An 18,698-nucleotide genomic window follows, 5' to 3' on the forward strand; every position below is an offset into this window, starting at 1 on the left:
TGCAGCAGCTGATGCAGGAGGATGAGCTGGTAGCAGTTAGCGGGGTGTGTGTGTGTGTGTGTGTGTCGTGGCAGGGCGCACGCTCAGTGGGGTAACACGTGCCTGATGCAAGGGTGCATCAGGCAAGGGTGGTGTAAGGGTGCGCTTACTCTCCTTTGCCCCTCAGCTGCTTGCAGCAAGACCCGCAGATCTTTGACCTTCACCCTTTGCTTCCCTGAGCCAACAGCTCTGCTATAAACAGATCCGCTGGTGCCTCCACGGTCTTTGACTGATGGCCCGACCTCTTGTGGCTGGTGTTGTGTTCCCTAAGGGCTAGGAAGCTTCTCCTCCTCCCAGCCCCTCTGTACTTGCCCTGTTTCCCAGCAGTCAGGCAACGGCCAGAGCCTTGTTCCTCAAGGTTTCATTCCCGGCTATTGGGATGGACGACAAGGAAATGGAGAGGAGGAAAAGGGGAAGGAGAGCTCCCTGAAATGGCTTATGTGCTATGTCACGCATAGGCCTGCAGCCCCCAGGGGCTGTTTCAAGCATCTGATCTCTTATGTAATGCAAGCTCCTGGCCCAGGCTGGTGATGCCTGACCCCAGCCCCATCTCGTGGGTCCGTTGGACTTTGTAAGAACAAATCTGCCAGTCTTGCACCATCCTTTCCCAGTGACAAAGCAGCTGCACCACTCCTAAGCCTATAGGAGCTGTAGCAGTCGAATGCCTTCACTGCGAAATGTGACACCACCTTTCCCAGCATGAATCCAGGCTCTGCATCTGTGGCTTCTGTTTTGCTTTCTTCTGCAAGGGTGAAGAGCCCTTTATTCAGCAAGAGATACGCTGCACAGGTGCATCTAGACACTGAACATGAATAAAGGGAAGGGCTTGCACTTTATGAGTCTATAAGAAGGGCAGGTTGCCCAGATTTCCACCTTTCCTTGCCTCTTGTCTCTCATTTGTTACAACCTTTTAAAGCAGGGCTCTGATTCCTTGCTGTCTTCACCGCCGCTGGAGGCCGAGGACTAACCTTTCTTTGCTCCTGCTCTGTATTTCCCCTTCTCAGTAACTAGAAAGTATTCCAGCCTTGATGCCACACATGAGAAAAAAATGTTCAGGAGATTACTATGTTAGAAAGCTACAAGAGCTGGAAAGGTAGGACTTGCTGAAGTAAGCACTCTGTGCACACGTGGACTTGGATCCCCTGTTCTTGTGTCTCATGGCTGCTCGACATGGTTGCGCTGTGTAAACACTGCTGCGAGAAGTCACCTTTTCCTAGGTGCCAGCGAATCCACGTGGCAGGGCGACACAGGGCACGAGCGCGCTTGTAACGGGGAGAGACTCGGTCATTTGTGCCCTTTGGACACCGGGGTCGCCATGAGACAGAGGCTTTAATGGGCTGGATTCTCTGATGCCTAGTAGTGACAAAGCTGGCACTGCAGTCTTTGGTGGGGTCTCTCTGCCCACCTCCCCTTCATACCAAAGTGCCTGTTTCCACCCAGCTGAAAGTCTGAGATGTCTCATCTGCTCTCACACTGGCTGGTGTTTGCTAGAGGAGTAGACACAGATAGATGCGCACACACGCACACACACCCCTGTCTCAGCAAGTGCATAGTTCTGGTGGGACACAGCCCATGTAGGAGGCAGGCAGTGAGCCCAGGGAAGGGATGGCAGGTCCCATGGGAGCCCACGTGTCCAGCCCAGCTGGAAACAGCTCACAGTTGCCCCAGGCTGGGCTGGCCCTGGAGTTATTCTGCACCTCCGGCATAGAGCCAGAAGGCAGAATCCAGCTCTTAAGTGTTTGTCCTCTGCTCTGGACGTTGTCTCTGCCTTGGGAAGCCCAGCAGCAGCTGGGGAAAGCGGGCCCCCTCCTCTGTCAGGAGCACGCTGAGATCTCGGGGCTGAAGCGGGCAGCAGGCAGGGAGGGGAAAGGCACGGCCCCCCAACCTCCGCTTGCCAGGGCGGTCTGCGTGCCAGCTGGGCTGGGAGGGAGCAGCGCTCTGTTTGTGGCTTGTACTTTGATTTAGCTCTAAGCACGGCTATTAACTGTTTGAGCGTTGGGTTTCTAGCATGGCTGACTCTGCCTCAAAGACAAGCAAACAAGTAATTCACTGGGGTAGCTGTCAAAGCACAATCTCAGCCTCCTCTAGCTCTTTCCTTCTCCCATCTGACCTTATTAACGCAGCAGATTGCAGCCTGGTTGTTTTGCGAGATACCTCCTCTGCCTTGCAGCAAGCAGCCCACAGCAGGTCTGGAGGGAGCAGGACTGCAAAACCTCTGGAAGGTTTGAACTGAGCAGTGGAGCAAGACCAGCGTGCGGGGAGGGGGAGGCATGCAGGATGAGCTGGCACTGCGGGACAGTTCATGCCTTTGGGTTTGCCTTGCGGGAGTCGCAAAACACCTTTTGTGTTTTAAAGACTGTGATCCAAGCTAAGAAGTTTTTCTCTGCCGTTCTAACTGCTCATCTGACGAATTGCTCCCCGTTGCTTTGGGGGCAAGTAAAGGATTTTGCTTAATCCTGTTTTCCTGTTGTCTTTTGCGAGGGACTTGCGGGATTCATCCCGTGTTTGGCACGAGGTGGCTCGTAACTCCCGAGTAGGTATCAGCCCCTGATCCGTGCTGGGGGGGGGAGAGCATCCCAGGGCCAGGCGTGGGAACAGAGCACCAAGACCGTTTTCTGAACTCCCCGGTAAGCTCGATGGTCCTGAGTTAATATCCAGCACGTGCACGTGCGTGCGGGGGCGAGGCCCTCGCTGTCCTGCTGGCCGCAGCCTCACGCGTGTTGCGGGTGGGAGGGGTGATGCCCATAGCTACGATGTGCTGGTTTTTGGCCCGGGCGGGGGGGGGGGGGGAGCTGTGGAAGTCCTATGGCAGGAGAAGGAGGTTCGGGTCCTCGCCAGAAGTTAAGTCGTTGCAAACTCCGGGCTCTGCCTGCGCAGCCTGGCTGCCCTGGGCAGCCCCTTCTCCGTTACCTAGATGATGCTGCCATCAATACGTGATCCCTGCGGCTCTGCGTTCCCAGGATACGGGCGCAGGGGAGGACCGTGACCCGGGAGATGTCCTGGAGCCAGCAGAAGCTGTGCGACTCTGGAAATAGGCTCAGGCCTTGGCTCCGTGGATTTTAGGCACAGTGCCTTCCCCAGGCGCACGCCTTCTGCAATAATATATTCTACCTCCAGGTTCAGCCTTGAGGGTTTTTTCTGCTTGCTACAGAGATGCCGGGGGCCGTGATCAAGTATTTCGGCCTAAAATCCCCCGAGGGGAGGAGGCCTGCCGGTGGAGCGAGCCAGCTGGGCGCTCTCCCGTCCTGCTGCCGCCCCATGAGGTCCTACGGGAGGGACCAGCCCGCCAGCCGGCTCCTACTTCCCCCGGGCAAATTTACTCTCTGTGCGACTACTTCGCGGCCCAGATGTGCGGCACTAATTCATCCTGGTCGTCTAAGTAAATGAGCTTTTTAATTAGATTTTTTTTTAAAAGCGTTTTTCTCGCTTATACTGATTAATATTAAAAAAAAAAATGCTAATGTGTATTTTGCAACGTTAATCACCCATAAGGAGACCTCGGGACGGATTAATGCCAGCTTTTGTGGCCCGGATCTCCTGTCTTCTCGCGTCGTCACGCCTTTGGCACAGGAAGGGAGGAGGCGGAGGGGGGCGAGAGCTGGGCCCGCCGGCCCGCCGCCCTCCCCGCCGGCGGTTAGTCGCTCGCTGCCCTCCGTTCTGGGGCACAGATTTATTTGAGGCTCTTCCAGGCTGCCGTTGGTCTCCTTCCCTTCCCATCGCCGCCCTCCTGGGGCCCAGAACGACAACAAAAGGCACCATAACAATAAAGCTCAATTGCAAGTTATTTACTCGGCATCGTTGTGTCTGCCAAACAACAATATTAATTTTGTCTCTCAATGAAGGAAATATTCTGCTGATTAGCCACGGGGGCAGCATTTGTTCTCGAAAGCAGCCTTTTAATAGGCCTTTATATCAGGCCGTAATTCATCTCGCTAAGTAAACAGGAGCTTTGCGCCGCGGGGCTGAGGGCGGCCAGCTCTGCGCCTCGGGGCCCCTTGGGCCAGGGGCCGTCGCGCGCGGCGGGAGGCGGGAGACGCTCGCTCATCCCTGCCCTGCGGCCGCTGCTCTCCGCTCCGCACCCGCCGCGGCCCCGCGCCTGCGGGCCCGCAGCATCCCGCACAAATAGTTGCTCCCGTCCTACAGCGTTTTCTTCCGAACGCAAGCAGCTCTGGCGCTCGTCTCTGACCGGCACCCGCCGGCCCCCAGGAGCATCCCTGTCCCCCCCCGCGCTCCTGCCAGCAGGGCGTCCGGGGACCTCCGCGGCTGCCCCGGCCCTGCCCAGCCCGGTTAGCGAACGTGCCGCGGGCGAGCGGGAGGAAAAGCCAACCGCGCAGCCCGGGCTGCAAGGGGAGGCGTGGGTGCTGGCGCCTGGCCCTTTGGGCCCAGGGCCGGCGGGGCCGCTCCCAAACAACCCTCAGGCAGCCGGGGAGAAGTTTACTTTCAGGTCTGATATTCTTTTTTTTAATTTTTTTTTTTTTAAACCTGTGGTTTGAATTATTTTGGCTTTGCTCAGCATGGAGGAATTCCTGTGAGGTTTTCTTTTCCTTTCTTTTTTTACCTTGCTATTTCTTAGGCACTGTCATGATCCAGTCCTTGAAATGAATGTTATAGATATCTATATATATATATATAGATATAGATATAGATATATATAGATATATATATACATGGGAAATTACCAATTCAGCAAATATTTCTTCAAAAGCGTGGAAGTTTAATGCGGTTTTGAGTGTGTTTATGTGCGGGAAGTGCACATATTTGGGAAGGATGCTTTTATAGCGCTTTTAGCGTGATGTGACTATGAACCACGTTTCACCGCCGTTAATAATTTGTCCAAATAGTGATAAAGAGCGAGGGCGTGAAAACGAGAGGGTGTCAGAAACACGGCATGGGAAAAAGCTGGGCGTTGCTCGAGGTGAAGGCATCGGGCGAGGAGCCTCCTCCAGCCGGCCACCTGCCCCGGCAGAGGAGCCAGTCTCTGAAAAGCGAGGGGAAAGAGCAATGCTGCTCATCCCCGCTGGGCTGCGGCTGTTTTTAAAGCCCAGTGCGCATCCCATAAAGCAGTTTTCCCTTTAAAATGTGCCAATATAGAGACATAAAGCGAGACCCCCCCCCCCGGCCTACTCGTTTCTCCGGTCGGCCTCCTGGACGACCCCTGTTTAATTCTGCCGCCCGCCTTCCCGCTGACCTTTGAGTCGCGCGCTCTCTCTCTCATGGCAGCTAGTCAGAAGAAGAACTAAATGAGCAATTCTTTCCGATCTGCCTGAGGTAGTTCATCATTTCAGCCTCCAAAATACTCAGTGGAGGGTCTTCTAGCTCATTTCCCTAAAACACAGTCAAATAACCCGGGGTTTTTGGCTCCGCTCTAAGCGCCTCAAAGGAAGCGGTTGCCGCAGGGCAGACGCGCGCCTCCCGCTCGCCGAGCCCGCTCTCCGCGCAAACCCATCTCCGGGGGGGGGGGGGGGGGGGGGGTCTCCAAACCCCCAGGGAGGGCACAGCTGGGCACAGCTGGGCTCGCGCCAGCCCAGGACGGCAGCGTTGGTCTTCTGTGCTAATCTAGCGCTTTGGGTGAAAAGCGGGGGGGAAAAAAAAATGCTTGCGGGTTTTTGGCCCCGTGTTTTGGTCTTTGGGGGCAACAGCGGTACGTGCTCGCCCGGGCGCGCGGGGCCGCGCGGAGGTGCCGCTCGGCAGCGGTGGGGCCCCGCAGCGGGAACGTGCGTTTTGCATCAGAGCAGGGTGCTCCGTTTCCCGGCGGGTTGAGGAGCGGGACGAAGGTGGGGAGAGGGCCGAGGTAGGACGCACCGGCCCGTGCCGGGGCCAGGGGAGCGCAGCCGCGTCCCCCCGCCACCTGGCTCTTGGTGGCCACTGAGAAGGGCTGTCACGGCCGCTGCAAGCAGTGGAAAGTTAATGTGGCCGCGGGATGGAGGCTGCCAGACGGCAGCGTAACGCATTCAGTCTGCGGATCAAGGCGGGGGGCGATGGCGGGAACGAACCCGGCACGAAGGTGCTGCTCTTTCTTCTGCCGCTTCGGGGCTCGGACCAAGGAGACTGATGCCGCGATGCCACCCGTCGCGTGACGAAGATTAAACGCGGGAGCGGAGCGGATTTAAGCGTTGCCACAGCAAGACCCAACAGCCCGAGGTGCTTCTGCACCCAGAGGGAGGATGATGATAGTAACAGAAACGAAGAACGACCCAATTAGCCCTCAGGAGGGGACTGCCAGGCCGGTGCTGCCCACGGAGGGTGGCAGCTCGCCCTGCCGGGATGCTCGCATCGTGTCCTCTCCGGGTAAGCCTCAGCAGGTGCCCGGTGCTTTCTGGAAAGGGGCCACAAGCGGCGCAGGGTGGCAGAAATTGTATCTTCAGTGCACCACCGCCAGTGAGGGTGCTTTAAAGGTGAAGCTTTCTGGACGGGTCCTTAATGGACAGCGTTAAGGAGACTGCCTCCGCGGGGGAGATGGCGCCTCCGGCAGCCTTCACGCCCGACGCGTCAACCCTCCCGTTGCGGGGTTGTCCCGCGTCCTCCGGGTTTGTCCGCAACTTTCAAGCGTCTGTGTCCTCCCAAGAGTGTATTTAAACTCGCTCGCACAGAGCAAAGCGCAGCTCCCGGCCAGCTTGGCGGCGGCGGCAGCGCCCTGGCCGAGGAGTCCAACAGGGGCCGGGGTGCGGGCTGTAGCGCAGATAGCGGCTCTGCAGAAAAGCGCTTAAGAAACCGGGGTGGGGGCGAGCAGTAGGTGCCTTGGGCAGCCGCCGGGCAAGGTGGGTCCCCACCCCTGCCACAGCCTGCGTTTTTGGGGGGGGGGGGGGGGGCAGCGAATAGCTTACCTGACCTGCTCATCATCTGCGGCGACCAAAAAAAAAAAAAAAAAAAAAGACACCAAATATCCTCTCCAGACCTCTGAACGCGCCGACACGGCGATTGGTCTAATAAAGCACGCTCGCCCCCGGGTCGGGGCAGAGCCGGCGCGGCGCTGGGCGAGCTGGCGGAGGCGGCAGAGCCCCAGCCCCGTCTCTGCTCCCCTTCGCAAACAGGGCTGCCGGCAGCGCGCGGCTGGAAAGCCCGCGGCTTTCCCAGGGTGAAAATTGCTAGATGAAAGCCTTGTGTGTTATTTTTGCTCCAAGTGTAGCTGCTATCAGGTGAAGTGATCTTTAGTGCCTGCTTTTGACTCCTTCTTTTCAACCCGGCAGACTTTTTTTTTTTAATCAGCCGCAAGAGTAGTAAATCTGGCCTTTTCTAAGCAGAAACAATTTCCCAGTAGAAAAGGAGGCAAGCTCGGAATTAAGCCTAATACAATTTTGTTTGCAGCTGTAATACAGAAACTGCGTTCAGGTGAAAACAAATGTAACACGTGCCCAAGAATACGGCAAGAACATTACAGCGCAAAACTTATTTTTTTGGTTATACGAGAACGGCAGCAGGTTGTATACTGAGCGGGCTTTAAAAAGGGGGAGGCAAGAACGAGGCAGAAGGAGAGGCAATACAGAGCAAGAGGGTGGAGAGCAGGGAGACATGGCTTGTATTTAGATGAAGGTGCAGCGCTCCGGCTAATTGGCCCTTCGCTGCCGCGGCCTTGGCAGGCGGCAGGAAACAAACTCCGCGCGTTAGCGCTTGGCTGCGCTGCCCGAACGGAGAAGAAGCGCTTTAAACCAAAAGCAAAACGGGCTCAAATCATTCTGGTCGGTCCGAGCTGGGACCCTCTCCCCCTGCATTTGCCCATTTTGAGTGTAATCAAATCGTGGTCACCGCTCCCTGTGCAATTGCCACTTCTTCAGCAATTTAACCATCTTTAGTAACCATGAAAAGCAATGTAGCATCCTCTTGCATCAAGCTGAACAGTTCATATTGGGAAATAGCCGCCCGTAACCTTCAGAAACTGTCCCGCTATTCAGCCCGGCTGCGCGAGAGCCTCCGAGGGAGGTTTCCCGCGGCGGCGCCGCTCCCTTCTCCAGCCCGGCCGGGCGCGCGCGCGGGGGCTCGCTCTTCAAACATACCTGACGTAGGCGGCACAGGCTTCCTGACGCGAGTCTGTAGCAGGGCGAGAGCAGGCGCCGTTTCCCGGCTGCTCGATAATTCCTCCAGAATTACAGACTAACTGGCCGGGCCCCGCTCGCCCCGCGCCGCCCCGGGAGGAGGCTGCTGGCGCTTGCTGCAACAGCCCGCGGCTGCCGGACAGGAGCCTGCGGTGGAGTTTGGTGTCAGCAGGGCTCTGCACGCGAGGGCTCGAGCCCGCTCGTGTCAGCGGCGCGGAGGGCAGCGAGGCAGCACCGAGAGCCGTAAATGACTGCATGGCCAGACGTGGAGGTTAAGAAGAAGGCAGGACACGTTGCAGCGCCAGGGAACAGGCCAGATGAGCACCCTCCGTGGCCCTTTTTAATCCCCTTTTCCCTGTTTTCCTACTCTGGCTCCTTCTTGGGTCACCTCAATCCCTCCCTCTGGTCTTTCCCCAAACAGCCCATAATAAGTCTTGTACAGTCCCCAAATGCTCTTCCCTGCATGCAATTATTAGTCTCGTATGCCGACTCAGCAATCACCTCCTTTGCTAACTAGGCAGCCAGGCAGTTTCCCAATTCCTCGTCAGGCGGATGCACTAATTGCTCTCCGGGGATGCGGGAGCAGCCGTCCTGCAGGCTCCGCTGCCAAGTCCCCGGCCGAGTCCCGCCAGTCCTGCCAGGGGTCAGGCTTTACGTAGACACCCAGAGAGTATATTGCTTTTTTGGTCTTTTTTTTTCAGACCAGCCGCAGTCCTTGGGACAGGATGCCGCACAGATGTTGAATATTTTTGCTGCAAGATTGCAAGAGAGTGATTTATGGCTTGGGGCTTTTTGTGACATCTTCTTCTTGTTAAATCATCTCTTTCTCACCTAAGGTGTAGGGGCTTTGTGTCCTTCTGGCAAAAAAAAAAAAAAAAGAGAGTGAGAGAGAGAGAATTTGCAGAATAATTTTGTCTTTCCTTCTTACAAGGCTCCTTTCTGGATACACGCTCAGTACAGACTGCTGCTGCAGCTAGAAATTAGCCCGGGAGAACGTTACTCAGAGCTGAGCGGGGAAGTGACTTGTTCCCGGGAGACTGTGTTTTTCCCTGCCAAAACGCTCATCCTCCTTCAAGACCGGGCTGGGGCGAAGGGCCCAAATCACCTTGTTCTTCTGCAGCGGTTCTCTCCCTTCCCGCTGGCCGCGGCAGAGCAGCCGCCCCGGGCAGGGAGGGAGCCGCAAGCCGCCGGACCAGCACCGCGCACGGCCGCGGCGGGACACAGCCGCAAGAGCCTGACCCAGCGCGGAGGAAAACCCGCCTCACGGCAGCCCGGGAGGTGAAGTCGAGCTCTGCTGCCCCAGCGCCGCTCTCAGCGAAGCGCCCCGGCAGCCCAGCCCCGGCCCCGCTCCCTTCGCAGCTGGCGCCGATGCCGATGCCGGCGCCGCAGCGAGCCGAGCCTGGCCCGGCCGCTGCGGCCGCCGCTGCATCCCAGCCCGCCACGCGCTGAACCCCCCGCGTCCAGCTCCTTTTTTTTTTGTCCCTTTCCCGTGACCTGCCCTGCAGCCAGCGGTTGCTCGTATACATAAATACTAATAAAATTGCCCGGTGCCTTCACGGGGAGGGTAGGGCATATTCAGGGAGGGATGGGGGCGCCGGGAGGCCCCCGAGCCGCAGCAGAGCCGGGCCGGGGCCGCTCCGGGCGACGGGCAGCAGCATCGCCGTCGCGTTTACCCACCGCTCGGCCTCTAGCTGCAGGCTGCTGCTCTGGCGCTTTGTATTTTCATTACTGCAAAGAGCTCGGGGCTAAGGACACTTAAACGATAATAAACACATAAATTGTTGCTGAAGACTCCCAAACACCGAGTCGGAGGTAGGAGGAAGACACACTTACCTTACGGTGTAACTGAAGCTCTCAGCGAGGTCACTTCATTTCCATCCCCCTTAATTTTTTATGAAGAACGGTTCCTAATATGCACCCGACAAAGATGCTCAGATATTGTTGTGAAGTGAGACTATGGGGGGGGGGGGAAAGGGTGGTGGGGGGGCAGGAAGGAATCGCGGCGCTGCGGAGAGCGGTCCTCCATCCCGCGCGGCCGCGCTGGCCCCCTGGCAGCGCCGGCCGGGGGCTCCCGGGCCGCGGGGGTCCGCACGGCCCCTGCCAGCGCACCGGCTGCTTCTGTACTTGCGCCTTTCAGAAGTTTCTTGTCCCTGGTTAGCCGCGTGACCTGCTTTGGTTGCAGGCTTTTGTCTTTGCCTGCTGCCCATTTAGCTGTACGTCTCTGACCAGCAGTTTTGACTCATGTGATACCCTATAATTCGGCTCTGTATATTCATTAGTGCTTTCTGATGCCTCAGGAAACCCTTCCGGCACGGACGTAGCTGTTCATTTTCCTGCAATAAGTGTAAAAAAACCAACCAACGTCACCCAGGAAAAATGGCAGATTATTTAAGCAGCACGCGTCTCGCTGGGAAGCAGAAGAGCAGCCGCCCGGCCAGCTGCCTGGCAGGGTCAGAAAGCGCCCTGTTGCAAGCCAAAAGCAAGGCCCAGGGCTACACGACACATGCCGAGGAGGGGACCGGGCAGCAGCCGGGCTTTCCCGGGGCGAGCAGCAAGGCGGGCCCGGCCGCTTCGCTCCCCAGCCGCGATTAGGCATTCAGAGACGGTGCGTATTACATCGCAGGATGTAATTCCATTTCCACACGTTCCCCGGAGAAATGAGAATTAAACAATGAAAAGATTGATTTTCCAATGAATGCCAGTTTGTTTTCTAACCGGAATAGCAAATGGCAGCGGGCTGGGAGGAGGGGAGCGCGGCACGGCGCGGGAGGGCACTTGTTTCAAACGAGCAAACAATTAATTCCCAGATTCATTACAGTGATTGTAAGCAAGGGTACATGAAACGGTAAATGCATTTAATTTGGAGCCTAGCGTTTCCCCGATGCGACGGGGAGCTTCGATAGGCTCGTGCCACCAGTGGCGCTTTCCTTCCCCTGCAAAATTTAACCGCCTCGTCCTTCCTTCGGGGGACGGACGTGCGGCGGGAAGCGCCACAAAACGCTCCCCTAAATCGGCGCCTTCAGCCTGTTTCCAGGGCTGTTGGGAAGGGCCTGGACGGGGCCCCCAGCACAAACGCCTGGCTAACGTCTGCCGTGCTTCCGCAGCCCGCATCCAAAAGGGTGGCGGGCGCCGTGCTGCCAGGCAGCCTGGGGGCACCGAGAGCAGCCGGGGGCAGCGGGCAGGGGAGCCGGCTGCAGCATCCTTGCACAGCCCCGGCTGCCCGCTGCTGTCTCAGAGACCGAACCCTCCCGGCTGTCTGTCTTTGGGAGCTTTCTCCGAACCGTCGGCTGCGGAGCAGGGCGCGCGGGGAGCATCCCGCCGGGCAGCCCCGGCGTGCCGGCCGGCCCAGCCACTTTGCTTTGCTGCGGCACGACCTGCAGAGCCGGCCGCACAACGCGCGCCCCGGCTCCCCCGCGGCTTTGCTGCTGTGCTCCAACCCCCGAGGCGCGCTGAAGTCCTCGGGTTTGGGATCGGCGAGAGGTGATTCAGCAAGGGCCTGATGGTACCTTTTCGGTATGAAATTAACTTAATTAATGTGATTAAAATGGCAGTAACTAGGAGTTATTCAATAATTCATTTTTTTCTTATAAATCATTTGGGATGCGCTTAGTTTCAGGGCTGGGATGTTAATTAGCCGGCCGGAGGCAGCGCACACCCTGCTCCTGGCAGCGAGGGAGCGCCGAGCTGGCACAACCGTTCCCCAGGCGCAGCCCCAAGACCAAGCGCTTTAAAACATGGAAAACCTCATTGTGAGCCACATAGCGGTCACAGCCGCCTTTGCCTTCTGCAGAGCGAGGAGAGACCTGTCAGCCGTGGTCCTGGCTCACACCTACCTGCATTTGCGGACGCTAACGCTACACTTTCTTAATTTACAAGGAGGCCAGTAAATCAGCCTCAGTCCTTCGCAGCAGCGCCAGGCACCGTTCTCAGCCTGCCTTGTTTTCACGATGAGTTTGAACTCAGCTCTCAGAATAAATGAGTTTTGGCTGTTGCAAAGGAGCCGTCTGTCCTGCCAGGCTCCAAACCCGGAGCCGCAGCCCGGGCATGCCCGTCCCGGTGAGACCTCTCCTCTCCCTGCCCAGCTCTGCGGGGGCTCGAGCCCGGCGGGGGATGTCGGACCGAATGGGCTGCCGGAGCCTCTCAGCCCTATTCCGCTTGACACCAGCTCCGCAGAAACCGCTGACCGTGGCAGGACTGTATCTGGTTGCATTTCTCGCTGGGGCGGTTTGTCTGGCCTGCTTAGGAACCTGTGTCAAGGCTCGTCTGCTTTGAAGGAGAGCAGCTTCTCCTGCCAGGCTCAAGCGCAGTGTTAAAATCATCACCGATTAGGGACTGAGCAACACCAAGCCTATTTCTATGGCAGGGACTTGCTGACCCCAAATGCTCCCCCACCAATTAGACGGTCCCTTGAAAACCTGCCATCGTCAGAAAACCCAGGCGCTAGGCAGACCGCAGGCAGTAACTGCCTCGCACGGCCAAATCCACCACCTCTCACTGGAGCCAGGGGCACGACGTCCCCCTGGGATCAGGAATTCTCTCTGTCAGCTCTGCTTTTTATCCAAAAAACAGATTTTTTGGCTGTTAGAAATATTTCCAAGGTTTTTTATCGTTTTTCTTTGAACACACTCGCTTCTTTTCGGGATGCTGGTGATGCTGTGGGGACACAGAGGTGCTGGAGGTGCTGGCCTGCCATCAGCGCCGTTCGCTCCTGCGGTGCAGCGGGTGTTTGGGTGACTCCATCCCTCCCAAACCACAGAGGCCACCGCACAGGCTGGCTCGAGCAGCTGTCCCACAGCAACCTGGCCAGGACTTTGCTGTCACCTCCCTCATCGCAGACCTGTCTGGTTGCTAGGGGCCTGCCTGCTCCTCCTGCTCCTCAAATTCAGCCTCTTTGCACCTTGGGCTGCACCTTGGGATGATCCGAGCTGCCGACACTAAAGACAAGTCACAGAAACACTGGGTTGCCACTCGAGTGTGTGTTTTACTTCATTGGCATCGCCGTTCTCATCACATTTGCTGCCGTTTGCTGCTCCGCTTCTAATTGCTGCTCATCTAGTCTGAGATTCACACCTTCCTACCGAGCTACTGAGCGTAGCTGCAGCATTCAGGGGATATTTATAATTGGCGTCTTCCCTTTCCATCCCACGCTCACTAGTCCTCCCTCCAAGGCCCTTTCCCATCGCGCAGTGAAGGAGGAAGGACGATCTCGCAGGACCACGTGCCACTTGCACCCACCTTAAGCTATTTAGTTGTCAAGGGAGTCATTTTCAGTCAGCCCGTAGAGACTTCAGCATCTCCACCCCCTGCGGGACCAGCCATGGTTTGGCAGAGGGATTTTTGGTGGTAGCTTCCATCCTCACGTCCCTCTCCCTGGTGCTGGTCCCTGTGCCCCTGTTTCCTGGTGCTGCAGTTCCAGGGCGGCAGAAAATGAAGCGTTTGCAAAAGAGAGACCAGGTCAGCAGTGACTGCCTGCCACCGGGCTGGGGACCAAGCGAGCGTTTTATTTGGGTTAGTTCAGGCCAGTCTTGAGTCAAGATCAGGCTGAGCTGGTTCAATTTTCACGGCAACTCTTACATCTAGAAAAATAGGTCTCATTGCTGGTTTGAACTGGTTTTCTCCTAATAGTGGAAGTAAATTCAAGAGACTATTGAAACTTAAAATGGGAAGTGTTTACTTTCCATCACAAAGCTTTAAATTCATAGTTTCTTTTCTGCAGAAGATCAAGCAAAACAACCTCTAGCTTTTTAATATCAGAAGTCTGCTGGCATGAAGGAGCTGACATACTTTCTTCAGTCTCTGCCTGCCTGCCTGGACCCTGTGGAGGAGACAAGCTGGGCACCTGGAAACGCGCTTTTGGCACACATGGGATGGCCAGCCCAGCATTTGTGCACTGAAAAAGCACAGCTATGATATTTTCATGAAATCCTGAGCAGCTTTCGTCTCCTATGGAGACGTGACTCATCTGCAAGGGATGCTGAAATAGGCTCACTCTGGTCCTGGATTTCCTGCACTCAGTTGTTTCTCCATTTTTGGAGCTCTTACAAGGACCACAGGGGGACCATTCACCTCCCGGCCTTGCAAAGTGAGACATGTTGGATACTTGTACTAGGATATCATTAATTCTGACCAAAATATTTTCCTTTTCATCCATCTTTTAATCAAATGAGTTCTCCTTTCATTTTGTCTTTTTTGGCCGATCAAGGTTGATTTTGAGTATCAAGATAAACCCAAGAGAGAAAGGTCATTTCCAAAAAAAAAGTTTTCTTTTTTTTTCTTTCTTGCTGGCAAAGTGCCACAAAAACCAGCCACAGAATGCTTCAGTTTGAATTTAACCAAATGCCAGTTAAGTGCCTCCTGTTGAGCTGCTCATGCTGAAGGACTCTCCTCGCTGCTCTGGCAGGCGTCAGTGCAAGTGCAAGGACAACGCAGCCAGCCCGGGAGGTGCTGGTGGGTGAGGCACGTGGCCCAGGGTGGCCACGTTTGAGGAGCGATGATGGCTTGCTTGAGCTGCGTGCCACCTGGCAGGGCAGCCAACAGTTTGACTTTCTAGCAATCACAAGGCCGTTCAGTTCCTTTCATGGTTTTTGTTCTGTTATGCATGTAACCAGCTTTATGAACCTCATCATGGATTGTACATCACTCACAAGAGAGTAGAAATAGTCACTGCTGACTTGTTCCCTCCTCTCACACATCATTCACTAAAAATCTCTCTTCCTCTGTTCTGCTTTTTCAGTTTCCTCACCTTTGGTCTTTAATCTCAACACTTGCAGTATTTTGCTCCATTATCTGATGCAATATTGGCCTCTATTACCTAGGAGTAACTCCCTAAATACCAACAGGCATTGATTTTCAATATGCAGAAGTACATCTGCTCTTGATCTCTATCTGTGAAGGAGTGCAAAGGGCAACACATCCTGGGAGAACAAAGGCATTGGCTGAATCGCGCAGCGAAATCCCCTCCAAGTGCAATTACCTCCTCTCCTCCAGCTTGCCCTTTCTCCGCAGTGGTGGGAGTTTTGCCTTGCGTGCTTTCGGCATTTGCTGTGAACAGGGAGCGTGCCTGCAGATCCATCGGCATGCCATGCCGGTTTTGGTCAGTCATCCTATTTTTTCTTCAGGGCTGCCTCCCAGCAGTGTCCTTGTGTCCGACTCTCTGGACAGGTGTGGTGCCTCCATGGGGTTAAGTCTCAATAAGCTTCCCCAAGCTAATAAATTGAAAGAATTTTATTTTCTTTTCTTCTTTTTTTTCCCCCGCCTCATAACACCTGAAAGACACATTTTGCAGCATTCTGCTCTTCCCATCCTCTAGAATTTATATCTCGGTGACTGTAATAAATTGCAATGGAAATATTGCTCTGTATTCCCAGGAACTGAACAAGTGTGATAGTGCAGCAGCGAAAAGCCGGGGAAGCAGCTCAGGGGAGCCGGTTTTTAACTTGCTGGAGCCAGTTGTGGTTCAGGCTGGGGAGGTGGGAGATGCACAGGGATGGGTGCCAGTCCCAGCAGCAGCCAGCGTGCTGGTGCTGCGCTCCAACAGCCAGCACCAGGGGCTGCCGGGGCGTGGGGACCATGGTCCCGCATTGTCTTTCCATCAGAAAAGAAAGTGGTACCATCCATGAAGGGTCCCTCGGGACAGGGGCACTTCTAGGCCTCCTCCAGACCTGCCACGCAGACACAGCACGAGGAACCATCATGCACGAGGAAAGCATAGATACTTGTACAAAACGTTTGGGAAAACGTTTCTCTGCAGTTGGTGTAAACCAGCGAATAACAGCCACAGCCGGTCAGATCCAAGGTCCCAAAAAACGGAAGAGGCTTTAAAATGTCCTGGGAGGGAGCAGGGATTGAACTTGCTATGTCTAAATCCAGGATCATGTATTATGTATTTCTCCCCGCAGTTTGCATGAGATCAATGAGATTGCAGCCGTCGACAGCATGCTCTTTGATTAACGCCGCTGCAAAGCCTGAGTGCAGTGGAGATGATTCGCGGTGGGAGCGTGGGCCAGGGCACAGCGCAGGCAGAGGTCGGGCTGGGCTGGAGCCAAACCTGCGGGCGCTCACCCGTTGTGGATCCGCAGCAGCCTGCGAGCAGCTGCGCTTGGCTGCGCTGAGGCTCAGCGCTGCTTCCTGGCACTTCTAAATTCCTCGCTCTTGCTTATACATACTCTTATTTATCCACTCACATTTATACATCCAGATAAAAGCTGGTGATGACCCACTGCTCTATGAAAAATCCCATCGTGCCCATGCTAACTGATTTAGTGCACGCTCAGTCATTTTTGGAAGAGAGGCTTAGAACTGCATCACATCTCTCTTTGAGAAGTACAGTACTTTCCTGGACCACAGCAAATTGACTTCCCCCCAGCTCCCCCTTTGTCACAGGGAATGAATTTCAGAGACTTTTTTTCAGCTTATTATTCCAAGCATTTCCCATTAGGTGTCTGATGAGCGTTTCATGGGCTGCGTTGCCCTATTGTATCTGCCTCTGTCATGGGCTGTGGCAGCCAGGAGAGAAATCCATTGCATTTTAGATTGAGGTAACAGCTCAATCTGATCCGCACTTGGAAAAGAAAAACCTGCCGGTGAAACATCAGGTGCCTGCAGGTAGCATGCAGGGAAGAGGCTCCTCTGGCTCCTTCCGCGCAACTGCATGGAGAAGCAGCCCGTTCCCAGAAGAAAGCATTGGGAAGCTACGAGGTCTTCTTGTTTGATGGACATGTCTCAAGCTGCTCCGAGGGCTGCACAAAGCCCACGAGCAGGCGCGGTGCCCGACGAGCGGAGGAACAGTGGCTCCTCTCCCGGCTCTGCAGGGACCCGCTGCGTGGCTTGGAGAAGGGAAAGCCTCTGCCATGAACGCCCGGTCAGCAATGGCCCCTACCTGCCCTGGGGAAGGTCTGTTCCCTGGCGTGCCCCACAGACAGCACAGTCTGGGCTTGTCTTAAGCACTACAGGTCTATGACAGCCCTGGAAACACAAAGTCAGCTTTAATTTTAAGGCAAGATTAGCCAAGAGCAGCAAAAAGATCTATTGATGTTTGTAGTCAAAAGTGCCAGACAAAAAAACCCTCAAAGGTTTTAAAAATATCAGCTGTAGGTATCTAGCAAGACCAAATGAAAAAAGCCAGTTTGTGCTTAGTCATGTCTCAGGCTGGAAGAAGAAATACTTTGTTTCTAAGTTCTTCTGAAAACACAAGTCCTTCCATGTCAGGCAAACAAATCTATGCAGCAACAAAGCACGGAAAATAAAGCACATGGAAATCAAGGCAGAGGAAAGAAGCTGAGCTTATTTTCTTGCAGACGTCTTTGGTGATGATCCAGGCACAGCCCCAATCTGGCATGCCCGTCCCGCTCCGAGGGACGCGGCACTGGGAGCTGCCGAGACCCCAAGGAGCACCACGGGCTTTGGCTGCCTTAGTGAAAGGTTGTACCTCCACCTACCCCTGGCACTTTAAAAAGACGTGGAAACTTGGCTTGAAAACACCGAATGATGGAGCAGCTCACCTGGAGACATGGTGGAGCATCTAAGGGTCAATTACACTCCCTACATAAAAACATTAGGGCGTCCTGTCCTTAATCTTTGTTATGGCTTTTCCTGCTAGATTTAAGAGCCCTGTATATAAACAAGCCTTTAAATAAATAGACCTGGAAGTGTAATCTCCTCACATAGGTTCTTACCAAATTGTGTTCAAACCATCTCAACCTTCCGATAAACTAAATGGATTGAGACCATTAGCCTTCTCTCTGTAAAGTGGCTTTTAAGGATGACCCTTCTTTGAGTTCTCCCAGTCTTCCTACGTGTGCTTTTAGATGTGTAGGCAAGTCAGTAAATGAAAATACTGGCCCAAACCTCTTTCTGTTCATCCAAGGATCTCATCAGTCCTTTTGTGTGTAACATTAAGCTCCTCACAAGCACTCATAATTCCTCTCTGCCCTGACAGTGTCTTCATCCATAACTGCACAGCACTCTGGAAAAATTATACTATATTTGCTGTCTGGCTGGTCATCGCTGTCTTGGATCATTAATAAAAGCCTGCACGATCAATGCCCCATTGGATCATGGATGTGATATTTCCAGAGAGGCAATCCCATAAGGGAGATTTTGGGACTACCTACCCCCACTCAAGTACAAGCAGGAAACTGGAGTGGTGTGATGACTGCCCAGGAATTCCAGGATTCCTGCTGCCCTTCGGTTTTATTTCCACCTTAGAGAAGTCGTAGCTGTGCCACGGTTGGAAGAGGGGTCATGCACGTGAATTAGGACATTGCAGCTGCAGCTGGCAACTTCACAAGTCAGAGATAGCTCATTTTTCCATCTTGTCGCTGTTGGATGCTTATCTAAACAGGAAGGAATTGCACCAGGAGGAAATGAACACGCACTGAAAACCCACGCAGGACTCCTTGTCTAGGAAGGGCAGGAAAAAGGAAAAATAGACATTTGGGGATGGTGGAAAGAGCTACATTTTCAGGAAGATCTACTCTGAATTTCCCTGTTGCATTCATGAGTGGGATCACAGCCTAGAATCACACCAGAATTTCTGCTGGGAGATCTCTAGTATCTTCAAAGCAGGGGCAGTTTCAAAACTGGATCCAATTCCAATTTTGCATCAGGTTGCTCAGAACATGTCCAGCT

The 18,698-nt window shown here is 54.7% G+C and overlaps 1 protein-coding gene and 1 long non-coding RNA gene across 3 annotated transcripts in view; one reads left to right on the plus strand and one right to left on the minus strand.

Moving 5' to 3' along the window:
* The window catches only part of NOS1AP (nitric oxide synthase 1 adaptor protein), a 273,521-nt gene that overhangs the window by 82,313 nt on the left and 172,510 nt on the right, over positions 1-18,698 (plus strand). The gene's annotated exons all lie outside the window — the stretch shown is intronic.
* On the minus strand, positions 7,318-9,991 carry LOC138067978 (uncharacterized). The gene is made up of 2 exons (XR_011142449.1): positions 9,903-9,991; positions 7,318-8,926 (listed from the first exon to the last, which is right to left on the minus strand). It is a non-coding gene; the product is annotated as an uncharacterized lncRNA (long non-coding RNA).

The sequence above is a fragment of the Struthio camelus genome, chromosome 8 (genome assembly GCF_040807025.1).
Source record: "Struthio camelus isolate bStrCam1 chromosome 8, bStrCam1.hap1, whole genome shotgun sequence".
Lineage (NCBI taxonomy): Eukaryota > Metazoa > Chordata > Aves > Struthioniformes > Struthionidae > Struthio > Struthio camelus.